Source organism: Tamandua tetradactyla, chromosome Y (genome assembly GCF_023851605.1).
Source record: "Tamandua tetradactyla isolate mTamTet1 chromosome Y, mTamTet1.pri, whole genome shotgun sequence".
In the NCBI taxonomy this organism is placed as follows: Eukaryota; Metazoa; Chordata; class Mammalia; order Pilosa; family Myrmecophagidae; genus Tamandua; species Tamandua tetradactyla.
The window spans coordinates 11582413-11599628 of NC_135354.1; the positions used below are offsets into that span (position 1 = coordinate 11582413).

General features: G+C 38.6%; 1 pseudogene; it reads left to right on the plus strand.

Annotated features, from left to right (window-relative positions):
- Positions 1 to 3918: 3918 nt before the first annotated feature.
- The window catches only part of LOC143672518 (sphingosine-1-phosphate phosphatase 1 pseudogene), a 30278-nt pseudogene continuing 16980 nt past the window's right edge, over positions 3919 to 17216 (plus strand).

Consider the following 17216-nt stretch of genomic DNA (forward strand, 5'->3'; position numbering starts at 1 on the left):
TGGCAGGAGTGGAGACCATGGGCATTTGGACCACTTCTTCATCTAACTTACATGTACCTTCATTACCTACTCTGGCCCTATCTTGTATATACCATTTCCATTTTATGATGGAGTGCTATTGTGCACACCCAACTTTATGGCTTGGTAGGTCAGACAATACCCAGTTCATGATAGCAACTCAGGTCTCATGGTATCTTGTAGCACATGGTTAAGTGTTCAGTCTCTACTAAGTTCCAGTAGCAAACCAAAAGCTGTTTCTCAAAAAGAGAGTCGTTATCTGCAGCCAATGGTAAGGCTTTGCTCCAAAATCCTGAGTATCTGCATTGTGATTCTCCAAAGAGTCCTGCCAAAGGCTCCAAACAGCATCTGTATTTACCACTGACACTTCCAGCACCATTGGATCTGCTAGGTCATATGGTTCAAGTGGCAGAGCAGCTTGTACAGCAGCCTGGACCTGTCACAGAGCCTCCTCTTATTCAGGTCCCCACTCAAAATTGACAGATTTTCTGGTCACTCAATAAATGGACCAGAGTAACACACCCAAATGAGGAATATGTTGTCTCCAAAATCCAAGAAGACCATCTAGGCATTGTGCCTTTTGTTGGTCATATGAAGGGCCAGATGCAGCAGCTTATTCTTCACCTTAGAAGGGATATCTTGGTATGCTCCACACCACTGGACACCTAGAAATTTCACTGAGGCAGAAAGTCCCTATATTTTTGTTGGATTTATCTCTCATCTTCCAATGCACAAATGCCTTACCAATAAGTCTACAGTAGTTGCTACTTCCTGCTGTACTAGGTCCAAGAAACATGATATCATCAATATAATAGACCAGTGTGTTGTCTTTTGGGAGGGAGAAATGATCAAGGTCCCTGTGGACAAGCTTATGACACAGGGCTGGAGAGATTATATATTCATGAGATAAGACCATGAAAGTATACTGCTGACTTTGCCAGATGAAAGTGAACTTTTTCTGGTGGGCCTAATAGCTATTGAGAAAAAAAAACATTTTCCAGATTAACAGTTACATGCCAGGTGGTAGGGGATGTATTGATTTGCTCAAGCAATAATACCACATCCAGAACACGAGCTGCAATCAGAGTTACCATCTGGTTGAGCTTATGATAATCCACTGTCATCCTCCAAGACCCATCTGTTTTTTGCATAGGCCAAATATGAGAGTTGAATGGGATTGTGGTGGGAATCACCACCCCTGCATTCTTCACGTCCTTAAGAGTGGCAGTAATCTCTACAATCTCTCTAGGAATATAGTATTGCTTCTGATTTACTATTTTATTAGGTAAGGGCAGTTCTAGTGGCTTCCACTTAGCCTTTCCCACCATAATAACCCTCATTCCATGCATTAGATGGCCAATGTGGGGATTCTGCCAGTTGCTCATTATGTCTATGCCAATTATACATTCTGAAACTGGGGATAAAACAACAGAAGGGGTCCGGGGGCTCACTGGACACACTGTGAGAAAGACCTGAGCTAAAACTCCATCAATCACCTGACCTCAATAAGCCACACTCTCACTGGTGGACCAGAGTGATGTTTTGGTCCCCTGGAATTAATGTCAGTTCTGAACCCAGTATCTGATTATTCAATAATTACCAAAATATTTGATCATTTCATATTTCCCCCGGTAAAAGGTCATCAGTATCCTTGGGGAATGTTTGGAGGAAGATTAATGGTATAAATCTGTGGTAGTGTGATAGGGTTCTCCTCCAAAGGGACCTGGCCTCCCCTTCATTCAAGGGGCTCTGGATCTATAAACTGTCTCAAGTTTGGAAGTTGATTAAGGGGCCATGACTGTGTGTTTTTGTAGTTCAAGTTAGGCTTCTGTTCACTTGACCTAAAACTCTTTCGTTTACACAGCTCAAACAAGAATTTAATAGACTGCCCATTTATTGTACTTCTAGGCACCCTGTGATTTACTGGCCAGTGCCACAAATCTCTGCAAGTTGGATTATTTTGACTCCTGCTTTGAGTTTGCTGTCCACCTGTCTTTGGGGATTAAGTGCTGCCACCTGGCTTCTGCCAACTCAAAATCTGGTTATCCCCATTATGTTTAAGGATTCCAGCTCAGTGACAGCACTTCTCATGGTAATAGCTGACCTACAGAGAAGTGCAACTACAGAGCTGTTCAGGGATGATGGCATTTGTCTCACAAATTTATTTCTCACTGTTCTGGTAAAGTGTATATCCTACAGAGATTCCTGGGGTGCAAGAGCAGGCTTTGCATGATAAATCCACTGTAACATCCCAATATCTTTACGTCTCTGGATCCCCTCATCTACGTATACCAGAGAATTTCTGGCCTTTTAACCTCAGGTAATTTTGGCCACCTTTGATCCATATTTCAGCTAATCATCCAAACAAACTGTTAATGCCTTTTCTAACCCCTAGAGCTATAACAATAAGAACCTCTGATTAGTGCATCCATATCAATAAATTCAGCCTGATCCAGCTTGTATTCCTCCCACCATTATCCCTCACCCTTAAAGTCCATTGCCACACATATTGCCCTGATTTCAGTCTATGTAAATTGGAAAACTATACACAGTTCTTTTGGGGTATAACATACCTCCTCATGTGTGATACTTTGTACCTCATCTTTAGGGGCTCACTGAGACTTTAATCTAGTTATAGGTCTGGAAGAAATGAGGGGTGATGGGGTGGGTCATGAAAAGAATTAGAAGTCTCTTCCAAGCCATTTGCTTCAGGACATTCATTTGCAGTTTCATCTGGTGAAAAAGGATTAATCACTCGAGGGCTACTCCCTTCAGGTGGAGGTTGGGTGGTCAACTACTCAAGACAGGCTGGAGGTGGGGTGACTATATCCTCAGGGCAGACTATTACAGGGTTATCTAGAGAAGGCTCAGTATGACCTAGGATTTCAACCTCAACCCTGACATCATTATCAATCTGTATGACCCCATCCCATTTTTCGGAGTCCCACTCCTTTCTAATCTATGCCCTCATTTTAATGGCAGACACCATGCAAGATTGAGATTTCAGTTTACATTGTAAAGTTGCTACTCTAACAATATGTTTCTGAGTCTGATTTTTGGAGATCTCAAGTCTATGGCTACACAAAATAAGATTTCCTTCAGGACACTTATAAAAGCATTTACATCTGTCAGACTGCTTAAGCTTCTCATTTGAAACCTTGAGGCTATCCCTTTCACTCCTTAATGTATCCAGTGTATCTAACAGCAATCAGCCAACATCTCTGTACCTCCCATTTCCACTAAACTCTGTTAAATTGTCAAAAATATTATCTCCCAGAGCTTGGCTTCATACATGAAGCATTAGAAGAATTGAATAGTGATATTTTGACTATCTGTTTTGCCAAGTCACTCCATGGATTAGCAATATCCATGCCAATATAGGAATCAGGGTCTTTAGTGCTTTTGAGTCTGGTCAAAGTAGAAAATCTTTGGAATAAAAACATTTTTAAGGTTCTATTTCTAAGAACCACTCCTGGTACCAAGTTGTAGTAGTTAGCTTTCTCTATATAAACAGAATCAATAGGAAATATCTGTAAATATAAAATTTATAAAATGCCTCACATAACCACGAGAATGTAGAGTCCAAAATCCATAGGACAGGCCATGAGACTGATGATTCTGATGGAGGGTCTGGGTGAACTCCACAGGAGAGGCTCACTGGCCAAAGCAGGAAGAGGGAGGCTGTCTCTGAATCCTCCTTAAAAGGTTTTCAGTGATTAGATTAAGCATCACTCATTGCAGAAGACACTCCCCTTGGCTAATTACAAATGGAATCAGCTGTGGATGCAGCCAACATGATCATGATTTAATTCTATAAAATGTCCTCATATCAACAGGCAGGCTAGCTCCTGCCCAATCACACAAACAGGTACCACCACCTGGCCCAATTGACACCCGACCATGACATCTTGTAATGCTCTGATAACAGATCCATTGGGTGCTATGTTATTTGGAATGAAGGTACAGCAACTTCCTCCTATTATGACACAAACTCCTCCCCTTTTTGCTAACATCATGTCTAACACTAGTCTATTTTCCCAAGCCATCTGACTTGTTGCATTCAATTGTTGAAAAAGGCCCCATGTAGCATCTCTTGGGTAATTTATGAACCTTTATTGGTTATAGATTAATCCAATCTGTATTTTTATTTATAGTGACCCACAAAAACACAGAAGACTTTAATCCTGATGCAGTTTGGTTGTGAGCCTTATATCTATCAGGAGCTCCTCTTGGAATTCCTATTATATCAAAAGAGACTTCAGGGACTTCTAATTTACACTGAATTCCCAAAGTTGCCCTTGGCTGGTGATTTGGTTCAGATATGCCATGGTAAAAGTAGTAAAGGGGATAGCAAGTTGTGCTAGGGCATACATACCATGCCAGTTGACTAGAGTCTAAGTGTGGGTCCTCCCCACATCCACCCAAGTTCTGCCCTTGACACCATTAAGTTGTGGTAGTGGGGATCTTCAGTGACATTACACATTTGACTGCAGGTGCAGTGAGGGGTCAGACTCTCAGCTGCAAACTGTGAGAGGCACTCAGTGTGACTCCAGAGGATCTCTTTGGCCAGAGGAATTCTCTTATTCTAGTCTTTACTGGTTGGGGGAAATAGGATTGCCAGGGGGCTGTGGTTGGTGTAGTTTACAAAGCTAGAGAAGAGGGAGATCACACAATGAAGCTCTGCAAAGTGATGGTCCATTCCCAAGGGAAAGGGGACCACCTGAGCACCAGATGGCTGGCTATACAAACATAACCATTACTTTTTCCCAGGCTTTCCATGGTATATCTTACTCACTCCCACCAAGCATTTGTTTACTGTATCTGTCTCTATTTTAGATTATCCTTTGTGCTTTTAATGGTTATGATTTTGATATTGGGAGCCTTTGGAGGGGACAGGAGTTCTAGTTCTGTGGGAGAGTCTGTGGAGCTTAGGGAGAGATAGAAGTGTTAGTCCGAGGGGGACCACCAGAATTCTGAACCTAGCTATTACATTTGCTTTACTGGATCTGGCAAAATGATAGTGAGATTACATTGGTTTATGCAGCATTCCCCATTCACCTTCCCTCTGGAAAATACTAATTACCTAAGTGATGTCCAGTGTTTGCATGAGGACTGCAGGCCAGTTCCAGTGGTGCCACTGCTGGGGACATAGGGGTTGCTTAATGCACCAGGGCACCAATGCTGTTGGAAAGATGTCCATCCTCTAACTTGTGTAGTCCACCACATATCCTGCCATGGCCAGCATGGACTCTTCACCCACCCAGCCCCCCTTGCTTGAGGACATAGATATTTTTCATAAAGGCTTAATGTTCTTTAATTCTCCAACCAGCACAATCAATTCCTACTCAGGTACAGAAATAAAACTGGATAGTTTGGGAAATTTTTCCTTCATTAAGCATTATGGTGATACAGGAAAAGAAACTTTATAGTGTAGGCTAACTTGGAGAAGGATTGAGAGGAAATTGGGGAAAGAGGTCATGTTCAGAAGAGGATACCACTTATTTTGAGAACGTTATTGGAGGTAGGATGCAGTTTCTTTCTCTTCCTTGTGGCTACAGTCCAGGAGGAAGGAATTCCATGTCCAGGCATTGAGATGGAGATGGGTTCCTTCACACCAGTATACTGGATCCAGCCCTTCTCTACAATTCTCTACTGAGGTACCCATGGTTAGCAGAGCTTGGAACAGGCTAACCCCTTCCCAGGCAGGGGTTAGCTTATTATCTTCCAGGTGCAGATGAGGACCCAGTCTTCAGGCTGAAGCTGGTGGTCTGGGAAGCCCAGGGGAGGACTTTGGGCAAATAAGGCCTTTTTCTGAAATGAAGAGAATGTTGAGGCAAGAGGTTGTACATATTTTCTTAAAAATTTGTCTTTACTTTCCCATGGAAAGGGGGACCCCTTTTTTGTTGGATAAGGGCATTTGAATAGAATTTCATATCAGGACAAGCCAAGATCTCTTGTAGGCTTTATCCTAATCCTTAGTAATTCTAGTGGCAGGCATTTGGTCCATGGTAAGCCAGTTTCTAACATTAATTTTGTGAGTTGCCTTTTGAGTTCTTGATTAATTCTTTCTGAGTAGAAAGAATTCCTCTTTCTGAGGAAGGGAGATGCCAAGGGGTGTGAAAGTCCAATTAACCTCCAATGCCCTATTAACCCTGTAGGACTTGAGCAGTGCAATGAGTTCTATTATCCAAGTCATGGTTTTCGATGAGCCCATATCTGGGAATAACATCTTCTAACAGTAATTTTAACTACAGTTTACACAGTGGCCTAGGGAATGGGATAGGTCTTCACCCAGAAATGAGGTGATCAACAATTACCAGGAGGAATTTTAATTTTCCATTGATGATACCTCAATGAAGCCCATTTGAGTTCTTTGAAAAGGCCTGAATCCTAGAGGGCACCCCACCACAGAGTCTTATTCCTTAGACTCTGTTTATTTATTTCTTTATTTATGTTTTACAGATTATACATCCATTGACCTCTTGAAAGGCCATGGCATATAGCTGCACGCATGCAAAATGAGTTAGGACTGTGTCACTTAAATTTTGAACATCCCAATGGCTGCCTTGGTGGAGGTGATTTAGGAGTCCCCTGGCAAGGACCTGATTTATGATTTCTTTACCATCTTTTAAAACCCATTTCCCATCCTTAGCTTTAATTTCCCTCATTGCCTTTTCTCATGGTATTTTCTTGTCTTTAAAGCTGGGCTTGCCAATTTCTATGGGCAGACTGGGTATTAAAACCTTCCTCTACTCCTGCTCTTTTTGCTTCTTAATTTGCCAACCTATTTCCCCTTGCCTCAGTCATGCTTCCCCTTTGATGGCCATTCACATACATGATGGCAAAGGAGTCTGGGAGAAGTAAATTTTATAGCATTGGACTAACTAGGTTGATGTGCACCAATTCTTTTCCTTTGCTTATTATCATTCACCTTTCTTCCCAAATTTTTCTAAAAACATGTGTAACCGCCAAAGCATGCCAGAAGTCAGTATAAGTGCTTCCTTACTGGTTTTCTAATAGCTTTAGGGCCTGGTTTAAGGCATACAATTCACAAGTTTGGGCTGACCAAGAGCCTGGTAACTGACCCTTTTCTACAAGGGCTGACCTTTTTCCATCCATACACATTCCTTCTTTTCCCTTCTACCATCTGGGAGGAGATATCAATGAACAGGTTGCTTCCCAAAGGCAGAGGGGTTTCTTGTAAGCCTTCTCTAACTTTTGCTTAGTATTTTATTTGTTCACTGGAATTATTCTCTTCCCCTCCCAGGCTTTCTTCTTCTTTGACTGTTAGGACATATTACCCTGACTTGGGAAGCCAAAGGGCAGTATAGGAATATCCTTTCTTGCATTTGGGTTGCTTTAGATTCACATATAAATTTAAGCCTAGCAAATCCAGTCCTCTGCATAGCCAGACTTTATAGCCACTCTGCCCTTAAGGAGAATTCCAGCCCAAATTAAATGACAATATTTTATCATGGTCTTTTTACTTTTTGCCCCTATATTTTGAAAGATCACCCCAATTTTTCAATTTTGTCCCTAATGGGCTACTATCTGATACTTCTGGTAAAGTTTCCTGCCAGCTGCTTTTAGAATTGACTTTTCCCATTTTCACTCCAGATACTTCTGAGGGGGTATTGGCCCTCAACTCCTACTTTCTGCCCTGTATCTTGTCTGAGGTGTCATGTAGTACTCAACTCACAGCCTCAACAGGATCTTTCAGAATCAAGTCCCTCCCCACTTCACCTGAGTCACCCAGGACACAAGGTTCATTACCTGGGTCTGTGCACAGACTTACACAACTCCTCTCATCTCAGCCATTCTCTAATTTTATGGTCTGGACTTTTCTTCTCTGTTTCAACCTCTGATTCCTTCAGGTTCAAAGGCAGTGAGATGCAATAATGTCTTTAGCCTAGAAAGGATAATGTGTTCAAACACCAAGGACCACCATAAAACTTTGGTGGGATGTCCTACAGATTGAAGAGGGAGTTTGAGGGCCTCAGCCTGGCCCCCAGATTCTGGATAAGCCCCCAACTGAGTGGGACAATAGTTGTCTACCCAAAAGAAGATTTCTGAAGACAAGAGGTTAAATCAGAGACATGCTTCATTTTCTTTCTTTCGTACAAGAAAGGGGACCCACCAGACAAGTGGTAGTAGGCTCTTTGTTACTGGCTCTGCACAGTAACAAAGATTATATAGGTCCCCAGATGCAATTACCCCTTCCCTCTACTTACCCATCTCCCTTTGGTTGGGAGTTGTGGGCTTACAGTCTTGACTATGAGAGTTAATCTAATTAGAAAAAGACACAACCCTTGAGCTTGAAAGCCAACCCAATTACGAAGAGAATGACATTTCATTTGGAAGGTCTGCAGTTACTGTAAAGCCCCTTATTGATGTGGATTGGGGGATATGGACCAGCCTAGAGGAATGCAAAACTTAACTTGCACTTATTGGGACTTAAACAAGGAATGAGAATGTAGGAAGTTTAGCAAACAGGAGGGTGGCAAGCAGATCTGAGCCATTTTGTTTCCTGAGAAGAGGCCATTTTCTCTATTTCTCTCAATACTGTGTCCCAAAGGGGGCAAAGAATAGCCCCTCAGGCCGTGCTTTTTGCAAGTGAATAGAACTGAGGATGCTTGAAGCCATATATGGCTCTGATGTCTTCATAACTAACTAACTTGAAGGAGCCCCAGGTTATACTCAATAGAACATGGCAGATTATTATTTCATAATTAATACTGGAGCCACTATGTTAAACTGTCACTTTGGGTATATCTCCATTCAGACATAACTAGTTATGAAAATTGACTGTAAAGCAAAGACTAAAGTCTGCATTATTCTTTCTAGGCTAAAGACATTATAGTGTCTTTAGCAATTTCTCATTGTCCCTGAATACCATGCTCCTTTCTAGGAAGATCATTTTCACTTCCTGGGGATCACTTTAAGTCTAGTAAACACAGCTGATGTTTATCCCCTTGTTTTATTTGAGGCCTCTACTGGATTGAGGGCTCTTGGCATCCCAGAGAAGATCCTTAAGCAAATAAACATGCTGTATAGGATGAAGGTATACCAGGACTAGTCTCCAAATAACCCTGAATGCAGGCAAATTTTCATTATTAAATCTTAAAAATGGATTTTTGATTCCTCTTCACTTAAGCTCTCAAAATTTATTTGTCATTGAATGCCAGGGACTTAAAAACAAGATTTGTACCCTATTGAGACAATGCTGCCCTAGGGATATCAAGATAATCCCTAAATCTTTAAAAAATACCTTAGCAGCAGAATGTAGTAACATCCAACAGCCTCAAGGTGCAGCACTGCAATACTGTTAACTTTGGAAATATTCCTAATGTTAGAGTGAATTTCATTTGTTATAATCATTACTAACTGAATAGTTACAAAAAGTTGCAGAAGGTTTAATGAAATGAGTTTTGTAGTCCTTACTGATTTAAAGTCCTGAATGGGTGCAGAAGATGGTGGAGAACTTGATGGTTTTGATTAGTGGTCACTTCTGACTACAGGAAACTATAGAGAACTTATAAAAATGAATTGTGTCTGTCCTAGCCAATGCCATTCTTTGTTAAATTGCTCTTAATGAAAAGCAATAAAAATTATTCTTAACTATCAGAGTACTGTATCTAAAAGGAAAAAATTTTACATCATATCTGAATAATATGCTGGTTAATATTTATGCTAATCTTATCCTTTATGTCAGAAAATGACTTCTCACTTTTAAAGGAAAACTGAAAAAAAAGGCTGTGCTTTCTCACCTTGTAAGGTATTAAAATAGTTTAATATGTTACCATAAAGAGTGCTCAATGAGTATTACAATAATTAATTAGAGATTTTCTATCTTTCTGTTAGCTAAATTTGCATAGGTGAAATGTTACTTAACTATTTAGAAATTGTTTAGGATTCCTAAATAATTAACAGCATTATTGTCTCATAATACTGAGCCATATGTAAAAATTTACAAATATGTACACTAAACAAATTTACTTGTCAGTTAACTATTCTAGTCTGACTTCTCTAAGTCATTAGCTATAAGTTAGAACTTCATTTTCAAAAAAAACTTTAAAGGAGAAACAAGGAAAGTATAAAAACTATGTTCTATCTGTTAATTAACATTCCCTGGTAAATGTGTAAAAGTAAAACAGAACAAAACTTCCGCTATAGTTTGTATTTAATGACCCCAATATAAAACAATTACCAAACACTTTTATTTCTAAAAGTACATTAATTTAAAAATACTTATAAAATATAAAAATTAAAGTGTAAAATCATAGCAATCACATTTATTCCTAAGCTATAACTGTTACTTCTAAATTCTGAGATGCTTTGTTCTTTCTGTAACCTAGTAGTTCCCTGAAACTTTTATTTGTGTAACACTCAAGACTCAGAATTAAAGTTCTCCAGCTCTGAAAATCAGCTTTACTCCAAACACCAAAATGTAAATGATGCAGATCTATTTAGAACTAAGATAAATGTAATGTTCTCTATATTCTAAAATGTTAACTGCTGAATTAAATCATAAAAGAACTAGAGGATTTTAAGCAAAATAATAATAAAATATATATTTTTATAAAATCCCTTAAACTAAAAATCATGAAACGATTCAATTTCCCCACCAGGGGAGTTCCTTCTAATGTCTTAGGCACTAAGGGCTGTCTCAATTTAATATGCCAGAGCCTGACTTCAGGGACTTTAGGTCAGAAAGTAAGCAAATTACCATCACTTGAGCTCTAGAACTTGTAAATGGAAAACTATATGCCTTCCTAGTCCTGATAAAGTGTCTTTTATATGGGGAAGAGTTTAAAATATTCACAGTTAATTAGAAACTGAATTCTTCAGCAAAAGCCCTGACTTGGAGAAATAAATATTATAGGGAGTTCTGCAAGATGAAAGGAAAAAGAAGTAAGCAGGAGAGGGTAGAAATGAAGATTATCAATAAGGAAAACTAAAAGGGAAAAAGAAAGACAAAAATAGGATAATATATATAAATACAAAGGATAAAATGGTCAAAGTAAGTATAGCTCATTCAGTAATATCCTTGACTATTAATGGATTAAACTTCCAAATAACATAATAGTTTGGCAGAATGGATACAAAGTATTTACTCAAGGACTCAACTTAAACCCAAAGATGCAAGTAAATTGAAAGTGAAAGGTTGGAAAAAGATATTCCACAAGCAAATATAGCTTTACTAGTATGAGATGAAGCAGGCATTAAATGCAAAACCATTTTAAAGACAAAGAACACTATATATCAATAAAAGAGCAGTCTACCAAGAAATAATATCAATCCCAAATAATTGTGCACTCAACAGAAGTGCACTAAAATACGTGAGGCAAATATGGCCAAACTAAAGGGAGAAATAGACATCTTGACAATTATAATTGTTACACCAAATCATCAATAGAATATCTAGTCAGGGGGACAGTAAGGAGATTAAAAAGTAAGAATAAGGTTAATGAACTGGACATAACAAACATATCACAACATTTCACCTCAAAACATCATGACTCTTTATAGGTGCTCATGAAAAATTCCCTAGGATAGGCCTTATGTTTGGAGACAAAACAAAGAGTATAAATTTCAAAATATTGAAATTATGCAATCACTTTCTCTGATCAAAGTGGTATGAATCTAGAAATCAATAAGAGGAGGATAAATGGAAATTTCACAAGTATATGAGGTTAAGCACTTTTAAAAAATCAGTGAATCAAAGAAAAATGCAAGAGAACTCAATAATTATCTTGAGATGAATGAAAACAAGAACTGAACCTATCAGAAATTATGATGTGCAGTTGATGCAGTTCTTTGAGGAAAGTTTATATCCTTAAATGCCTACATTTCAAAAAAATGAGGGCTAAAATAAGAGACTTAATTATACACCTGAGGGGCCTAGAAAACAACAGTAAGCTAAAGCCAAAACAAGACAAAGAAAAAAATTTTTGAGAAGAATTAAGTGAAATAGAGGATAAAAAAATAACAGAGAAAACAGCAACATCAAATGCAGCCTCTTTGAGAAGAGCAGTAAAATTGACAAATCTTTAGCTACACTGATAAAGAAAAAAGAAAGAGGATGCAAATAAATGAAATCAGAACTGAGAGGGATGACATTACTACAGACCCCAAAGAAATAAATAACTCAGAAAAGGACACTATGAATAACAGTATTTCACAAATTTAATAACTTTTGTGAAATGAACAAATTCCTAGAATACACAAATAACCTAAACTAAAAGAATCAAAGAGAATAAAAGAGAATAACCAAAGAGAAGAACCAAACCGAACATAAAAGTATGGAATTTTAATCATTCATCAAAAACTTTCCAACAAAAAAAAAGTCCAGGACAAAATGACTTTTCAGATGAATTCTCTCAATACTTATTATCAGCCCTGTTTATATTCTTAAAAAAAGTTGAAGGAAGGGAATACAGCCTAACTCATTCTACAAAGCCAACGTCTCCTAATACAAAACAAGAAATACTACAGGAAAAGGAATTTTCAGATTGATTTATCTGATTAATAGATGTAAAAACTTCTCAAAAGCTACTTGCAATTAGAATCCAACAGCACATTTAAAGAATCATGCATTATGATCAAGTGAATTTTATCCAAGTTGCACACAAATGGTTCAAAAGAGTATATAACACACCACATTAACAAATCGAAAAGAAAAAATGATATGATCTTGATTGATGCAGAAAGGACATTTGACAAAATGCAGCATACCTTCCTGATAAAAACACTTTGGAAGATAGGAATAGGAAGACATTTCCTCAACATGATAGAGGGCATAAATTAAAATCCTACAGCAAACATTTTACTCAATAGTGAAACACTGAAATATATCCATCTAAAACCTGGAAAAATACAAGGAAGTGCCCTGTTGCCAGTATTATTTAACACTGTGCTAGAAATTCTAGCAAAAGCTCTTAGGCAAGCAAAAGAAATAAAAGGGATTTAAATTGAAGAGGAAGTGGTAAAACTTTCATTACGTACAGATTGTATAATCTTATAAAGAGATAGTCTTGAAACTACAGCCAAGAACCAGAGGTAATAAACAATTTAACCAAATTGGCATAAACAGAATAATATGCAAAAATCATTAGCGTTTCTACACACTTGTAATGAGCAATCCGAGATGACAATCAATAAAAATGTTGTTTTGATAAAAACTAGAAGAATCAATTATATACCAGTAAATTTAATCAAGGATGTAAAGGAATTGTAGCCTGAAATTGCAAAACATTACCAAAAGAAATCAAGGAAGACCAAAATATATGGAAGTATATTCAGTGTTCTAGGATTGGGGGACTAAATATAGTAAAGGCATCAATTTTACCCTAATTGATTTAGAGATAAAATGCAATCCTTATCAAAATTCTAACAGCCTATTTTGCAGAAAAGAGAAATCCAGTTGTCAAATTTATTTGGACTGCTAAGAGATCCCAATGATCAAAAGCCCTTTGAGGAAAAAAAAGAAGAGTGAAGTTGAATGACTCACATTTCTGACTTCAAAGCATATTACAAAGCTACAGTGGTTATAAAGCATGGTATTGGTATAGAGATAGAAATATTGAACAATGAAGTAAAATTTAGAGTTCAGAAATAGACCTTGAAATCTATGGTGAGCTGATTTTTTATAAAGTGGCCTAGTTTGCTCAACTGGGGCAGAACAATACCTTCAATACAAAGTTCTGGGATTTCAGGATATACACATCTAAAAGAATAAAATAGAACACCCTCTCTCATACCTAATGTATGATTAACTCAAAATGGATCAAAGACTTTAATATAAGAGCCACAACCATAAAAATCCCAAAAGATATGTAGGAAACTACCTCCATATGGTTCCCTAAACCAGATAAGTCTGAAACCTAGAGGGGTCTCTCCAGAACATCATCTAATTCCATCTCCCTACACTGTATTACTGACAGTCCCTTCCAACATGAAAAGTTAGACTGCCATAGCCCAAATACTTCTCAAGTGAGAGATAGAAAGATCAAAGGTAATGGTGGGATTATTCAGACAAGAAAGGGATTAACAAGTGAGTATGAGTGCTGAACCATTATATTGGTATTTCCTTTTGTTTCCAGGATCTTAGAGCAGCTAGGAGTAAAAACTTAAAATTGTGGAAATGCAACCCCTACCAAACTCTGCAAACTGTTCTACAACTAATTGTGCTGTAGTTTGAAATGTATTGCTTTTTTGTATATAGATATTTTCCACAAAAAAGAAAAAAAGCCAATTGTGATAGTAAAAAGTATTTATTCCTTCTAGCCTCCTATATTCTAGAGCAGCTAAAAGGAAAAATCTAAGATGATGATATGGTGCCCATGACACACTCTGGAATCTGTCCTGTAACTTCTTGTTGAAGACTGCTTTGAAATCTATTGCTTTTTTCTTTCTTTGCTTTGTATATATGTTATATTATATGATTTTAAAAGTTAAAAATAATAAAATTACATGTGTAATTACTGTACATTAAAGTATCTGCTTGGCAAGCTAGAACTCTGGAACCAAATCTAATTGCTGTCCATAATTTTTAATTAAGTTTAATTGGGACACACACACACACACACACACACACACACACACACACAAAGAATATGTAGAAAACATTCTTTGAGATATTGTGGCAGTCGATGGTTTCATAGATTTTGTACCCCAAACACAAGCAACCAAAGAAAAAAATAAATAAATAAATGGGATTTCCTAAAAAAAAAAAAAAAAACTTTGTGTTCCATGGGACTTTGTCCAGAAAGTGTAAAGCCTACTCAATTGGGGGAAAATATTGAAACCACATATCCAATAAAAGATAGTGTCCAGTATATATAGAGAAACCCTGTAAATCAAGGTCTTTATAATAAAGTGGTGTTTTTAGTTAGCTAATGTTGCCAGAATGAAATAGCCAAGAGATGAGCCAGTTTTTATAAAGGGGATTTAAGTTACAAGTTTACAGTTCTAAGACCATAAACATGTCCAAACTAAGGCATCCAGAGAAAGATATCTTGATTCCACAGAAAGGCCAATGTCTATCAGATTGGAAGGTTTGTGGCTGGTGTCTGCTCATCCTTTTCCTGATTCTGTTGCTTCCAGCTTCTGACTCCAGTGGTTTCCAGTGTAAAGGAAAGTCTGGTTTCAACTCTTAGATCAACATCTCCCAGGGACAGGCATTTCTTCTTTTCAGGTTCCTGTTATTTCAGTGAGTCTTTGCTTTGCACCCAGGCATTTTCTATATTGATCACCAAACATTTGTGCTTGTGTCAGTTCTGAGCTCCTTCTCTCTCTGTGCACTCTCTTAAAGACATCAATAAACTAATTAATAGACATGCTTAACGGGTGGACTCACATTTCATCTAATAAAAAGGGCACACCCACAAGTGGATGTGTCACAGTGGGTGTGTCCCATCTTCATTAAAACAACCTAATCAAATGATTTTACCTACACTATTGGATGAGGATTAAAAGGTCATGGCTTCCCTTACAAGATTGGACTAGGATTAAAATAATATGGCTTTTCTGGGATACATAACAATTTCAAACAGCACATTTAATTCTATGAACTCAGAGAAAACATATTCTTTCCATGTACAAGACACACTCAGTCTATCACATTACCACAAAAGCCTTGAACAATTTCAGTAATAATTCAAATATCCCATCAAGTTAAAAAATCCCATCAGGTTAGTTATAGGCATGGTCTATTTTAAGGCATAATTATCCTCTGTCAAACTCAGAACAAGTTATCTGTTTTTAATATAAAAGGAGAAGCAATCTAGGATAAGCAATCTCATTCCCATATGGAGAAATCAAAAGTAAAACAGACATAACTGGACCCAAGTGTTCGAAAAACCTACAAAGCAAATTCCATTATATATCCAAATCTGATGAATCATTTATTTATCCTTAGGGCTTGGGAGGACAGCAGTCCCATGCTTTCCAAGGGCTTATGCAGAGGCCTTGTTTCCTCCAAATGCTGGCATGAGGTGGCAATTTTAGGAAACCTTGGGAGATGATCTTTTGTCACCTCCACCTTCTCCAAGCATTGGCAGTACCTGGACTCTGTTCCATCTCCAGGGCACATGCTTTCAGGATACTGGCAAGGAAGTGAGGCTCCCCTCAACTCCAAAGGAATGTGCTCTACCCTCTTCAGGTCTAGGATATCAAAACTCCTCCTGAACATCAAGGCAGAAGGTCTGTCCTCTGTCTTCAGGGTAAATATACCCTTTCCACATATATAGATGGATTTACTCTCCTTGTCTGAGATTTTCTAACTCAAAAGTTTAGTCTATATGATTCTGCCTTGGAAGTAATGTCTCCTTCAATTTGTCCTTTTTATGCCCTTTTTAATCCAGAAAGGCAGTGGTACTGATTCTAAAGATTCCACAAAAATTTGTTGGTGAAAGGTTTAGGAGGAGAAAGGGTGAGAAGGAAGGAAAATAGACAAGGAAATTTAAAGTCGTGGGGGGGAGTATTTCTGTGCTCCTGGGCAGAGCTCACCGAATCCAAGATGTAGGGAGGTGCATCAGCGCCTGGGTGATGGCACGGGCAGTTTTTAAGTAAGGGAGTCAGGTGAGGTCCACAAGGGGTGGTTCTCCAGAAGTCAGCTGTCCAGAGGGGTGGTTCTTCGGAAGTCAGTTATCCAGAATGGGTGGTTCATCAGTTCTGGAAGTTAGGTGACCAGAAGGGGCAGTTCTCTGGAAGTCAGGTGTCCATAGGGGTGGTTCTCCAGAAGTCAGGTATCCAGAAGGGGTGGTTCATCAGTTCTGGAAGTTAGGTGACTGGAAGGGGCAGTTCCAGAAGTCAGGTGTCCAGAAGGGGCAGTTCCGGAAGTCATGTTGGGTGGGGCAACACAGCCTCTGCAACTCCAGTTGCAGTGCCCTTCCCAGTTCCCCTGATTTAACATTCCAACCATAGGGCGTAAAAGTTCTTCTGGCTACTTTCTGCTATACTGGGGTGATGTGGGGTGATAGGCTGGGGTTGTCATGGTCAGGGGAGGGAGGAGGTTAGCTATTGGAATCTGATGAGGAGGGCAGGCGGGGGTAATGATGCAGGAACATTTGGTTGGCTGCTACCCATGACAGTTCCTTCATGCATCCCGAAGGAAGTTGAGGAGGCAGGGAGCTAGAATAAAAAGAGACAGATTAGGATAACTGGTCCTAGTAGTGGCACGAGCCATGTCACCAGGG